The sequence below is a fragment of the Dromaius novaehollandiae genome, chromosome 12 (assembly GCF_036370855.1).
Source record: "Dromaius novaehollandiae isolate bDroNov1 chromosome 12, bDroNov1.hap1, whole genome shotgun sequence".
NCBI lineage: Eukaryota > Metazoa > Chordata > Aves > Casuariiformes > Dromaiidae > Dromaius > Dromaius novaehollandiae.
This window is the reverse complement of record NC_088109.1, coordinates 18,057,614-18,069,975: the sequence shown is the minus strand read 5'-3', so window position 1 is coordinate 18,069,975 and position 12,362 is coordinate 18,057,614. Positions and strand designations below refer to the sequence as shown.

General features: G+C 46.1%; 1 protein-coding gene across 7 annotated transcripts in view; it reads left to right on the top strand.

Annotated features, from left to right (window-relative positions):
- Window positions 1–12,362, top strand: part of CADPS (calcium dependent secretion activator) — a 244,560-nt gene that overhangs the window by 72,323 nt on the left and 159,875 nt on the right. The window lies entirely within an intron of this gene.

Here is a 12,362-nt window from a genome sequence, read left to right as displayed (position 1 = left end):
TTTATTACTGCTTAACATAGGCAATTGTTCAGGGTCGTCGCTTGGTCAATCTGTTCCGCCTTTATGTATGGTGATTACAAAGCAGCTGAGAATGTCTGGCAGCCAGCAGAAATTTTGTTTCTATGGATGAAAATAGCCAAAGATACATTCAAGGAGATAATTGGGCTCATTAAACTTTGCTATCGTAATGTCAGACGTAGCTGCATCCATTGTATGTCTAAAAACATCAGCAGTGTCAATGAACAAAAAATCTATTTCTATCCCAAATGCACCAGCAAAAACACTGGAATCACCACGTTAGAGTAGGGGCCTGCTCTGAGGCTGTAGCATTTTGGTTAATGATTTTGGGAAGACCAGGTCTGCTTCAAAAGAAGGATGTTTTTCTGGATGACAACAAAATATATTTTGTTCAGGCCAGATCAGCGGTTCTCGTTGCATGAAGAGATGTATACAGTGTGAGGGGTTAGCGGCCCATCGTGAGAAGCACCATGTGAACTACCATCAGTGTGGGCTGAAGGGAAGTCAAGTAACTCGCCCTGATTTGTGGTGTCTGAATACCTTAGATTTTGCCTTATTTGTAGTCAGGGTAACGACAGATGCACAGGGTGACTTGGGGAAGGGTAAAACAGGCTGCAAGGGCAGGAGAACAAGCACGTCGGTCTCGGTAAGACTTTGTGCTATATCAGCGTGCTGCAGCAGAAGGGAATCTCTCTTCACTCTTGCGTGAAATTACTGGATGCCAGACATCAATCAAAAGTGAATCACTCCTACTCAAAGACGGAGAGTTCCTAAGAAACGTTAATAACAAAACTCTCATCTGTTTGGGTAAGTCCCATGCAGACTAAAAGAGGCTTCTGAGAAGAGGAGTGTCAGACTGCTAGCAGGGAATGCCAGTGAGCAGAGGAAAAAAACTGGGTCAAATAAAATCCTGCTGGACAGCATGATAGTAAGTGCCCATTCATAACATTAAATCAGACTTAACTGGAGATCAACAGGGACAAACTCTATTTGATACCAGATGGTCCATCACCAGCATGATCAGCTCATAAGGGAGCAGCCATGCTGGTAGAGCAGCTAGCAGCACATGCAAGGCCTGGACTCAGAAAAAAATCACCAAGCACAAGGGTTCAGCATGAAATGGGAACATTGCCTTTCAGAAATGACATTGTCTGCTGTTCAACTGTCTCCAGACTGTGATGCTTCCTAGATATCTGCCTTCCCTCTGGTAAGACTGAGTAAAAAACATCCCCTCTGGCCTGATGGTAGTGATCTGCGTGGTACACTTTTTCCGTGGTCCTGTGACGTTCAAGGCCCTCCCGCCTCTGCTGGAGGGGATGCATTGCACAGCACCATTGAACAGAGACGGGGCCAGTCCTGCTTTGCTTTCCATATGGATCTGTACAGTGGTTCGCCTACTCTTTTTCAGTGTCTGAAACAACCATGCCACCTCTGCTTTTCTCAGTGACCTCCAAGACAACATCTTGTAGCAAATGTTAGAGGAAGATCAGCTCTTTTTCCCCCCACCCCACCCCTTTTTCCTGCTCCAGAAGAGGCATCAGAGTCTGGAAATAACAGCTGGTGAGCATGCATCTTCAGAGATGGGAAAGAGTGTTGAAGAAGGGATTGGGGAGGGCTGATGAGGGCATTTTGGGGTCTGGCGAGTGAGATCCCATCATGTGAGATGCTGGAAAGACTGAATAGGAATTGACTTTCAGAGCAGCCTCTGAAAAGACTGTGAAGATAATTTTGAATAAATGAGTCTGAACTTCTGGGAAATGCTGTAGCTAAGATGGCAAGTCAGTTCTTGGATAGATACGCAGAGGAATCTTAGGTAAAATTAAGGGGATATCATTCTGCCTTTATAAGGCGGTAGGAAGACCTCTGCTGTATCCAGATCTGGGATCTGTGCTATAAAAATGTTTTGGAAAGGTCTCAGAAGTCACATGGGAGGATAAAAAAGGACTAACCGTTTGGCTTACCTGCAGAGAAGATCAGTAATTTGATCTGTTTGCGAATATATTGGAGCAATCTTTAACCATGCATATACAAGCGTAGTAAAACTCTGTAAGATCAGAGTAGCTATCAGCTGCGCTCTTGATAGTGGATGCAGTTCACTGGAAGAACTGGGCAAAGGTTGTGACAGATTTTCCCTCTCCTAAAGAGTGAACTGGAAACTTTTCTAACAGATATGCTTGAGTTTGAATGGAGGGTATGGTCCTGACATGGCGGTGATAGGCAGAGTTTTCACAGGAAACTGGACTGGAAAGTGATAGTGGTCCATTTCGTGCTCAAAGCCTGTAAGCCTCACATGGTTTGGCAGGTTTTGGGCACCTGCATACAAGTATCAGCATAATTGCTGATAAACTCAGCCTATAGTAGAAGTCCTAGATGGCCCTAAAAGAGGAGGCTGAGCACAGATCCTCGTGGAGTTCCCATGCCAGAGAAGCAGGGAAATAGTTGCCCAATGCATGAAACTCCAAAGTACAGTAACAACATCCAATTCTATAAGCATTACGAAAAAAAACATTTGCGCTGACATGAAGACACTTCACAAATATGAAGCCTTCAAGCACCTCCAGGGAGGCTTGCTGCACTACCTGCGTACTGGTAGGATGGTCGCATGGATGCAAACGGGAGAGTGGGTCCCAGCAAAAAGGCAGCTCCAAAATCCCTTTTGGTGTCAGTGGCACTGGATGAGATTCTTAGCAGCTCTCTGGCTTTCCTGTCACTTAGTGACTGAGTCCACATTGCCTTTTGCTGCTCATGATTAGAATTGAAATAATACGGTTGCTTAATTGAACTTTGTCTAGGTGGATTGTCTCCTGTTGGACTGCAGCAAAGTTGTGGTGGGCTCTGAAAACTGACCCTGAGCCCTGTCAGATCTGAGCTATTCCCTGGTTACCTGTAGCCTCTGGTTTGGAAATACTCAGGCTATTAAGGATTGCAATGCATGAAATGCCCAGTATTTCCCCCCACAGCATGCTTGGAGGTGCATGGAAACATGGTGCAGCTGAGGGGACACTGGTTTGCCAGATGAAGTTTGTTACAATTTCCCATCTGCTCTCAAGCAGAAGCTATAAGGTTTGTGCTGTGCAAATAATTATTTTTGATACATTTTTAAACATGAAATCTAGTCCAAATGGCAAATATTTTTAACGTGTGCCACTGTGCAGTCAAGAAAGCTGCCAGCAGCACAAACCTGAATAATTCTGTGTGATGACTGGGGTGGGGACAGGACATGTTTACCCTCGGTGTAGTGCCAGCCTTGCAAACTAGCTACTGCCAAGTGCGTTCCCTGTGCTGCGAGCGCCTGCGAGGAATATTGTCGCAAGGAGCAGTAGCAGGTTTGTGCTGGGTTTCTGTTCGCCTGCTGATGGGGTTGGCTGGGAAGTGAGCACGGCAAGGTGTGCTAGCGCAGCCAGATGCTCCGCGAGCATGGCTGCAAATGGGCATCGCCTCTTCCACCAAAGCACCACCCAGCTGCCTCTCTTGCAGCTCTCGTGGTTGGTCTTTCCTGGTGTGTTTATCTGACAGGTGAGCAGGTTTAGCTGGAGAGGCAAAATAAATAAATGAAACAGAAAGGATTTTCTGCTTTGCCCTTTTTCCCCCTTTCCATGTTTAGTTGGTCTTCCCCTCTTCCAGTGGTTTTCAGCATGCGTGAGGCTGCGTCTCGGGGACTTTCCCAGCCTGTGCCGTTCATTTTACCTGCAACTGCAAGCACACGTCTGGCACAGCTGTGGAGTGTTTGCCTGGGTGTAAAAATGGCTCCAGAGAAGACAGGAGAGGATCATTGCCTTTCCATGGGGGGATACAGAAGAGGTAATGTCTCCTCGCTCTATTTTTAGCCATGCACCGTGTGGAGCAAGCGTGGGCACAGCTTGTAACGTAGGCAGCCTCTGTTCCCTGCGAGGCCCGGGGCCTGATGGGGCCCGAGGACATCTCAGCAGCCAGAAGGCATTGCAACCCTTTGGGATCACCAGGGACATCTCAGCAGCTGGAAGGCATTGCAACCCTTTGGGATCAAGCCATGGGTTCAGTGGAGGCTGTGCACAAGGTGCCCCTTGGGAGCATGTCCTGTGTTTACTACCCAGGTGTCTGCAGCCTTCCTCAGCATTAACCCTAGTGCCAGGCAGCACCACGCGGGTGCTTTAGCTGTCCTCCTCGCTGCTGTTGTCTGCAGGGCTCCTTCAACATCTGGCAGCTGTGAGCAAGGGGGACGGGTGCCTGCTGGTGCAGGGACAGCTTGCATAGACCTTCATCAGCACAGTAGGGAAAACAGGAGACTGAGGAAGATCAGAGACCGGTGGTACTGTGCCCTAAGGAAGCAGGTGCAGATTTATGTGGAGCTACATCAAAGCTTTTTATAAGCATAGAGTGGGGGACAAGCTTGACCCAGCCACATATCCAGAAACAGATTAAACGTAAAGGGCAGAGCTGGGAGGAATTGCCTCTGCTGACGCCATTTGTTCCTAGCAGCTTATGCGGATTTGGGACAAATGAAGCAGTATGCAGATTCTTGAGGAACTGGTTGAATTGTTTCAGCAATATTTCACCATCGCTCTAAAGCCAAAAAAAAAAAAAAAGTGAGAAAATGAGCTTGGGACAGATCTAAACATTTTGGAAACAAGTCTCTTAGACTGCAGAAAATTTAGTAAGGAAAACTGTCTGAAAATGAATGCTCTTTGAGGGGGTGGGATCTGTTTTGGGTTTTGCTCAGCCTGTAAATGAAATGATTCAGTTATTCTCTCAGCTTTCGTATAAGGTCACAGTGTGATCCTCAGTTTATTCCCCTGTGTCTGAGAAGAAGCACTGGCAGGTGATCAGAGCATTTCCCAGCTGTGCCCAGTCCCAGGACGAGTTCTCTGGGGACCTTCCCACCTTCTGCCTCCATCTTTCATAACACCTCTGCAGCATTTTGGCTGTCAGCCCTCTTGGAGGTTGCTTTTTCCCATTGTTGTTCCCTGTAACTCCAAGTGGACAGAGAGAAGGATGCAGAAGGAGCTGCTCTTCTGCGTGGGCATTCAGCAAGGAAGTAAATAAGGAGTAATCTGACCCAATGGATGACTGCACTCACATACGTTATTTTTTCCTGAGTGCTGGTTTCCTCCCCTTGGTTTCCATCGATCTGCTTTAACAACCTATTTGACTAATAATAAGAAACAGAGGGGAAGATTTTCAGCTTAGGTTTCGTATGGGTATGTTTCCATAGTGTTATAGCTAGTAACATCTGATGATCCCTTCATTTGAAGTAACAGGTTGGCTATAGCAGCGCAGTTTTGACATGGTTACAGAGCAAAATGCAAAAAGCTGAATTCTGTGAGAATGTTTTAAGCATTTCTTTTCTTTTTATTGTCTTCATTGGTGATTTTTTTTTCTGAAAAGAACTGCTGCTGCCATCTGAAATGGGCAGGTATGAACGCTGCAGATCTGTAGTCGCTGTTGCACTCCTTTACTCACATCTGGATTCCAGCTGCAATTGCTCCTGCTTTTGAAGTGCAGTGCCTTTGGAAGCTTAAAGGGAAGACTGAGGGTAGAATACAGATGAAGTGGGATCAGAGACCAGGCTGTCACCTTATTTTTGCAATATATTGCTGTTCAGAAAGCATCAAGAGACCTTAACAATAGCGGAGGATATAACGCCATGCTCTCAGAATGTCCAATATACCTTCCCTAACTCTGTAAGCAAAAGCCTCCTGCCCTGGTAACATTTTCAAAGGAAAGAGGTCATGCCTTGCTGAATGAAGTTCAAAATAAACTGCATTTCCTCAAAAAGCAGGAAATGAGAATGCTGCTTGCAGACAAAGTATCTGGAAGAGTTACAGAAAAGCTTCAGTGAAGCTTGATCCACCACCCAGCACGTATCCTATCCTTAAATAAATCATTTTTGATCTTTTGTTCACAAAACTCTCTGAGGTAAAGAGTAAATCTAGATGCCTCTTGAGCTTCAGTCTACAAAGATGCACCATTCAGGATGGTAACACAGTGTATAAAACTTGAATCACAGCTAGTAAATTACTTTCTAGATTACAATCACAGCCGAGCCCTGTGATCTGATCCATGTCAACTCTTTGTAAGTCAGTGAAGAGCGACGGCTGTAAGGTGATGAGCATGGCAGACAGCGTGAGAGAAAAGCCCAGCCTGTGGCAGCGTGTCCTTGGCTGCCATAGAGGGCAACGTGAGAAGGTGGAGCTCCGCGCTGCCGGAGGTGTTGCACCTGAGTTGGGTACCATGCTTGCAGGTGGATTTCCAAGCTAGAGGTGCGTGGTGTGGAGGACTTTGTGGTCTGCCCTGGCATCCCTAGGTGAGCGGTAGTCTTATTTCCTTACCTGCTCTCTGGGTGTAGGCTGTTCCTCCAGGGCACATTGGAGATGGGTGCTTTTCCCTGCTCCTGCAGCTACATTAGTTCCTAGCCTTTCTGATGTGTGCCAAAGCTGCGGTTGTCCAGCCTTGGTTGTGATGAAGATGTTGGGCAACTAGTGTTTTATTTGGCTTTCAACTACAAAGAATAATTAGTAAAACAGCTTGAAAAACAGGTCTCCATCCTGAGAGGATGGAAAGGCTTTGCTGGGAGGCTCAGTCTCTACTAAGCCCTAGGGAAAGGCAATTGAAAGACAGTGGGTAAAGACCGGCTGGGGAGCCGGGGAGACAATTAGCAGTTTTCATGAACGCTTTGTAGGACCCTCAGGGAGCCCCTGGACTCTTTCCTGCTTTGGTCCTCCTGTCTGTAAGACGGAGTGGTAGGTGTTTGTGCCACAAGGCTGTTTGTACTAAACAGTATCTGCAAAGAGCCTCGCAGAGGATTGTGTGAGGTTGTAGGTGGTTAGTGCTTTAAGCATTCAACTGCAAGCTGACTCAATTCGCCATCTTGTGGTGATCCCTGACTAGGGGCCTAGGTCTGCACAGAGCAGCTCCCGAGCTTTGGCTTGCGTAGCGGGGGCCGGAGCGTTAGTCCAGCGACGGCGGCTCAAGGGGGAGGTGGTGGTTGTTCCTTCTGCAGGCGTCCTTCCCAAAGCTAACGTGCTGGGAGTGCAGGTGACGGCCGTACACCTGCGGGGGGGTGGGGGGTGAAGAGAGCAGCTGACAAGCTTAACGTAATGGTATTCTATGTGGAAAAGGATGTTAATAACAGGGAACTTGATTGACTGCATTTTTCTGCTGTATTATCTCTATTTAAATTAGCTTACATTAACTGCAGTCATATTTAGCACTGTCTGTCTACATTGCTGAATTTTTAGATTGTTAATTTTCGATTGCAAATAGCTTAATTATATCTTTTTTATAAATATTTGTAACATGAGTTGTTATTTTCTGTTACCTGAGGTACAAATTCTGGAAAAACTAATTGTTCTTGCTGTTGTGCTCTTGGTCTGGTAGGAGAAGCAGAAGCCTGAGCATCCTCTTACCAAAGGCCTTTGCCTTTTACAGCCAATGCCTCAGAAATCAAGGTCAGCAGAGTGTCTCTGTGCAACCACATCCTGCAGTTGAAGCTATCTCTATCTTACAATCAGGAACGTCATTAGAATTCATTTGGCTCCCTGGCAAAAAGAAAAGCAAAAGTTTATTGTCCACAGTATGATAACACAGTAAAGACTCAACACTCACGACATCTCATGTACGTATTATCTCTGTACCAACTGCTCCGCTCCTGGAGTCCACTTTGAACATAAATATGAGATGGAGAGCAATGGCTTTTAGCCTAGGAGGAGTTTTAAGTGATCAGCTGAAACTTTCTGTGCTATTTTCAGAGACTTTGAATCCAGGACTTTGAATGCTTGTCCCTGTTCTCGGAGGGGGATCCCCAGTGCCAGCCCTCCCCTGCCTGGCAGAGCTGCATGCAGTCTGTGCCCAGCAGATAAGGACACTTGCCTTGGCGGGTCTCCTGGAGGGTTTACGTAGCAAAGGGTCTGCTTAGCTTTAAGCACTGGCTCCTGTGCTCACGTATGTGCCAAGCAAGCATCCGTGGGGCCTGGGAAGCGAAGGAGGGTTTCCCCATGACAGCCTCGGATGCTTGCTCTGAGGGCAGGTCCCCAGCCACGTACATCACGAGACTGTTCTGAAAAGCTGTCTCAGAGCGTTGTCTCAAGCATAAATTCAGCAGCGCTTAAAATAATGTTTGCTGTCAGCCTATTGCAGCAGTCTCCATCTGGCGTGGCTGCCTCACGTGACTCGCTGCGCGTAATAGAAACAAACGGCAGGAAAGAAAAGCATCGCGAAGGGCAGGTAATTGCTATTCAGTTGCACCTCCCCGTGGACCAGTGCCCTGTCCTTTAGGATGCTCCCTATGGCCTCGGGCAGTATCTGTGCTACCTCTGAAGATGTGACCACAGCGTGTGCAGATGGAGCCCAGAGAGCTTTAATGCCGCTTGCCCAGCCGATGGGAAGGATGTCAGGAGTTAGCCACGTGAGCGCCTCTGCCATGTTCAGGGTGGGCAGGTGCAATTCCCAGAGAAGTCTGTGCCCCAGCTTCACAGCTGCCATGGTTTAAGCTGATGAGATTAAAGCTAGTGCAGGCCTCGCTTGAAGCAGCCCACATGACGTGTCCATGAAATGGTAAGCAAGAGCTGCAGCAGCAGCTGGTCCCCTAGGTGTGCCACGCAGGGGGAGGCAGAGTGTGCTTCCGCTTTGCAGAAGCTACTGCTTCCAGGCTGAAGCATCTTCTACTGTTGCTATAATATCTGTGCACATAAATTATCCATATCACATTTAATATGGACATATAATAGCATGCGTCGTATTGGTAGATTGCTGGGCTAGGCTGACCTTCTTCCTCAGTAAGGTAATGAGGACGTCACACCCCGTGGGAGAAGTTGCCTCATCCACTAAGATCTTTTCCTCCCATGTGGTACCTTATGCTGAACACCTACTCCTCTCACCTTCCAGACTAGTTGCTTCGAGACGTGTCACATTTTTGTTCTTCATGTTTGTTTCTTTATAGCTGTGCCTCTTGTTGCTTTTCTGTTTCTAATTCAATTCTTTTCACATCCTTGATCTTCATGTAGATGCCAGAGCATCTTGGAACAGAGTTGTGCAGGGTTAAATTCCACATGACAGCTTGCAGCTCCGCACAGCCCTTCTCAGAGGTGGCGTACATCCATTTTGTGCCACCAGTTCTTCAGGGGGTGGAATGGGTCCAGTTGCAGCAGAGAAGGCATTAAAAAGAGACCTGTCTGATGCTCTCAATTAGTGAATCAGATCAGTCCTAGTTTTGGACTGGATGTAGAGTGGGGTTTTTTTTACAGTTATCAGTATCCCTCTTTTCTAGCAAGAGTAGTATTTCCTGCCTTCATTGAGAAGTCTTGGCTTTTTCTCCACTTTTTTTTTTTTTTAAATATTGCATGCTTTGACTTCAACATTTGCATAACAGGATGTGATATGTCCAAAAAGTTGCTCTTGTTTCAGTGGCAGTTCTTCAAGAAGTGTGTTTCTGAATGAAATGCAGTCTTATCACCCTCACAATTCTGTGTTCATGGTGTTTTTGGAGAAAAGGAAGCAGAGTGGCTCTACCACTAATTTTAGTTTTTTATGTTGTTGAATGGTAATTATTTAGAAAAGAGGTGGCTTTTTCCATATGCAATGATAAATATTGGCATGGCTATTAGTATGTCTTCTGTTTAAAAATAGGAAATTCCCCCAAATGTAAATTTCTCTAAAACCTTTGAATGTCTCGGAGCACAAGATACCAGGACAGTGTTCTGAGAAAGGCAAGGAATTGATCTTTCAATTAGCATTATAAATGTGATTGTTATATATGGACCAAAGGGACTTACAAGATGTTTCTGCTCTGGACTTTGATACCATTTAGTGGAGTGTTAGGTGCAACCTAGAGGGACTAAGAATAGCAGAATCTTCCGGGAAGTCGGCTCCCTTCTGGCACGTGGGGATTCTCCACTGCTGTGGGAAGGGGGTCTAAGGCAACCTATACATAGACTTCTGGAGAAGTATGGTCCTAGTCACAGGTCTCTGGTGGGACCAGCAGCTAGTCATTTGAAAGATATCGGCTCTGTCAGTGCTCTTGAGGCTTGGTTGGCTGGACCAAGCACCTCTAAGACTTCACTGTCATTCAGGGCATGCCGTATCTGTCTGTGTCTCAGCCATGATTATCTACTAGTCCTATTTTTGGTAAAGCTTTTGGTAATGGATGTGCAGTCCCTAGGAATCTGGCTCCACGCATACTGGGAGCAGAAAGCTCTGGCCTCTGCTTGATCTGCATTTTGGAGAAAGGGCAGCCAGGTGCGCTGGAAGGAGGACAAGGGTGGGGAGGGCTGTGGAGAGCATCTCTGGGAAGGATGGGGCTAACGTTGTTCAAACAGGGCTAACATGCTGCTTTAGAAGCTCCTTGTGATTTAATCATCAAATTGAATTTATCATTGTTCACAGTCAAAAAAAAAAAAAAAAAAAAATCCCCTGAAGTGAAAGGTCCATTCTAAGCCAGAGTGGCCCATAATGTGGTAAAATACACCCACTTTTGCAGCACACAAGGAATGATGCAAGCAGCAACAATTTAACTCCCCAGCCTGAATGATTGCTCTGCTAGTGATTTTGGTAGTTACAGCAGGAAACTTCTGTTTTTAGGAGAGGTCTGCTTTCAGGCCTGAGCTTGCTCGTGGTGTGTGCCAGTGCAGCTCTCCTTGAACGGTACACTTACGCTGGGTACCTAGCTGAAAAAGGAAGTTGCAAATCTTTTAAGTAATTCATGGTCTCCTTTCATTTCAACTCACCTAGGATGCTGTTCATGCAGAGTATGTAGCTATCTCTTTGGTTGCTGAGGCTTTGCTATCTAGAGTCTTAAGTCTCCTGAACGCTGTCTCCCTGACCCCGAAAGAATTAGAAAGCAAACCAGGAAGATTCACTGCATCAAATCGGTGTCAAGCACATTGGCCTATGTAGGAAAATGGTCTCTTTAGGTCTCTGTGATAACTTAAAATTCATGAAGCCTGAAGTGAAGGGCAGGGTTGCAATTTTTTCTGATCTCAGTCTATGGAAAAAGTAGACTCTGTATCTTTCACTTTACATTCATTACCCTTCTTTTCTGGTGATTCCCAATTGTTTGGCCATGAGAGGGAACCAAAACCTTGATCTCAGTGGACAAAGTCTGTGCTTTGCCAATTCTTTGCTCAGACCTTCTGCCGAAAAGGTAGGCATTCGGTTATTGTCAGGCAACTTCAAGAATCAAGATCGCAATTCAAATTCCAAGTTACGTACCAACACACCACAAGCGTTTATTTTGCAGGATGGCTGTCCAATATCAGGCTACACCTCTGTGCCAGGCGAGTCTCTGTTCCACACGTGTTTTCTTTCAATTCTATTTTAATTCTTTTTAAGGAATGGCAGTGATCATCGTGCATGTGGTGATATGTAGCTATTGATCTGTTGTTTCAATTATCTGTACATTCACTTGTATCATCATCCCTGGAAAACACTGTGCTGATGGCAGCAGAAGAATTTGAGTTACTGTTTTGTTGATAGAGGTCTGGTCTCACTCTCTGAAGAATACCTGGTTTCATGTCAGCACTGAGGCTAGCTAGAGAATTTTAAATTCATGGATCAAGCCTGATCATTGAACCACGGTGACAAAACTCAGAAAGCTGTCAGAGCTGGGAACAAAGCGTTTGCAGCCAAGGGGACTAGCTGTGCCACAGCCTCCTGGGGAGGAGCGAACAGCAGGGTCAGAAAACTGAAGGCCTCCACTTCGAAAAGGCTTTCCCCTGCGGGAATGCCATTCATATCAGGACACCTTTTCCTCCCTAAATGCCTGCCTCTGTCCCTCTGGTAAGCATCAGCAAATAGAGGTTTTGACTTGAAATATGTAAATACACCGTAACTCTGTAACGCACACCAGAAACTACCTGCTGCTGTTTGCGGGGGGCTTTCAGATGCTTCAGTCACAGAGGCCAGTCCAAAAATCTCTCAATAGATCATGAAAGAGCGAGAAAATGAGAGTTTTGTTTGAACTGAGAGAAATTGAGACCAGGCCCCCAGCACATTTCAGCAGCTGTGGAAGCATATATTCTTTGCAGGACCCTTGCCCTCACCTTGCAAGTTGCTTGTGCGCCTTTGGGAACATTCCCACATCTCGCTTGCATCTTTAAACCTGCTGAGTGGCAACTGTGCTGGAACAGGTCCTTCTGCAAGTTGCTTTAGCTCCAAAGACTGGGGCCTGTTTTATGTGACCGCTTGTTTAGCCTCGGTTCTTGCAATTTGTGTATTCTTTGTATTTACCATTAAGCTTTTAGTCAAAAGATCAGGATTGAGGGTATGTAGATCTTTCCTCCTTGTTGTTTGGGATGAGTTAATTGTAGCTAATTCTAGCTATGAAAATTATTTGAAACTGTGTAGTAGCTTAATATCCTGTGTATTGAAAA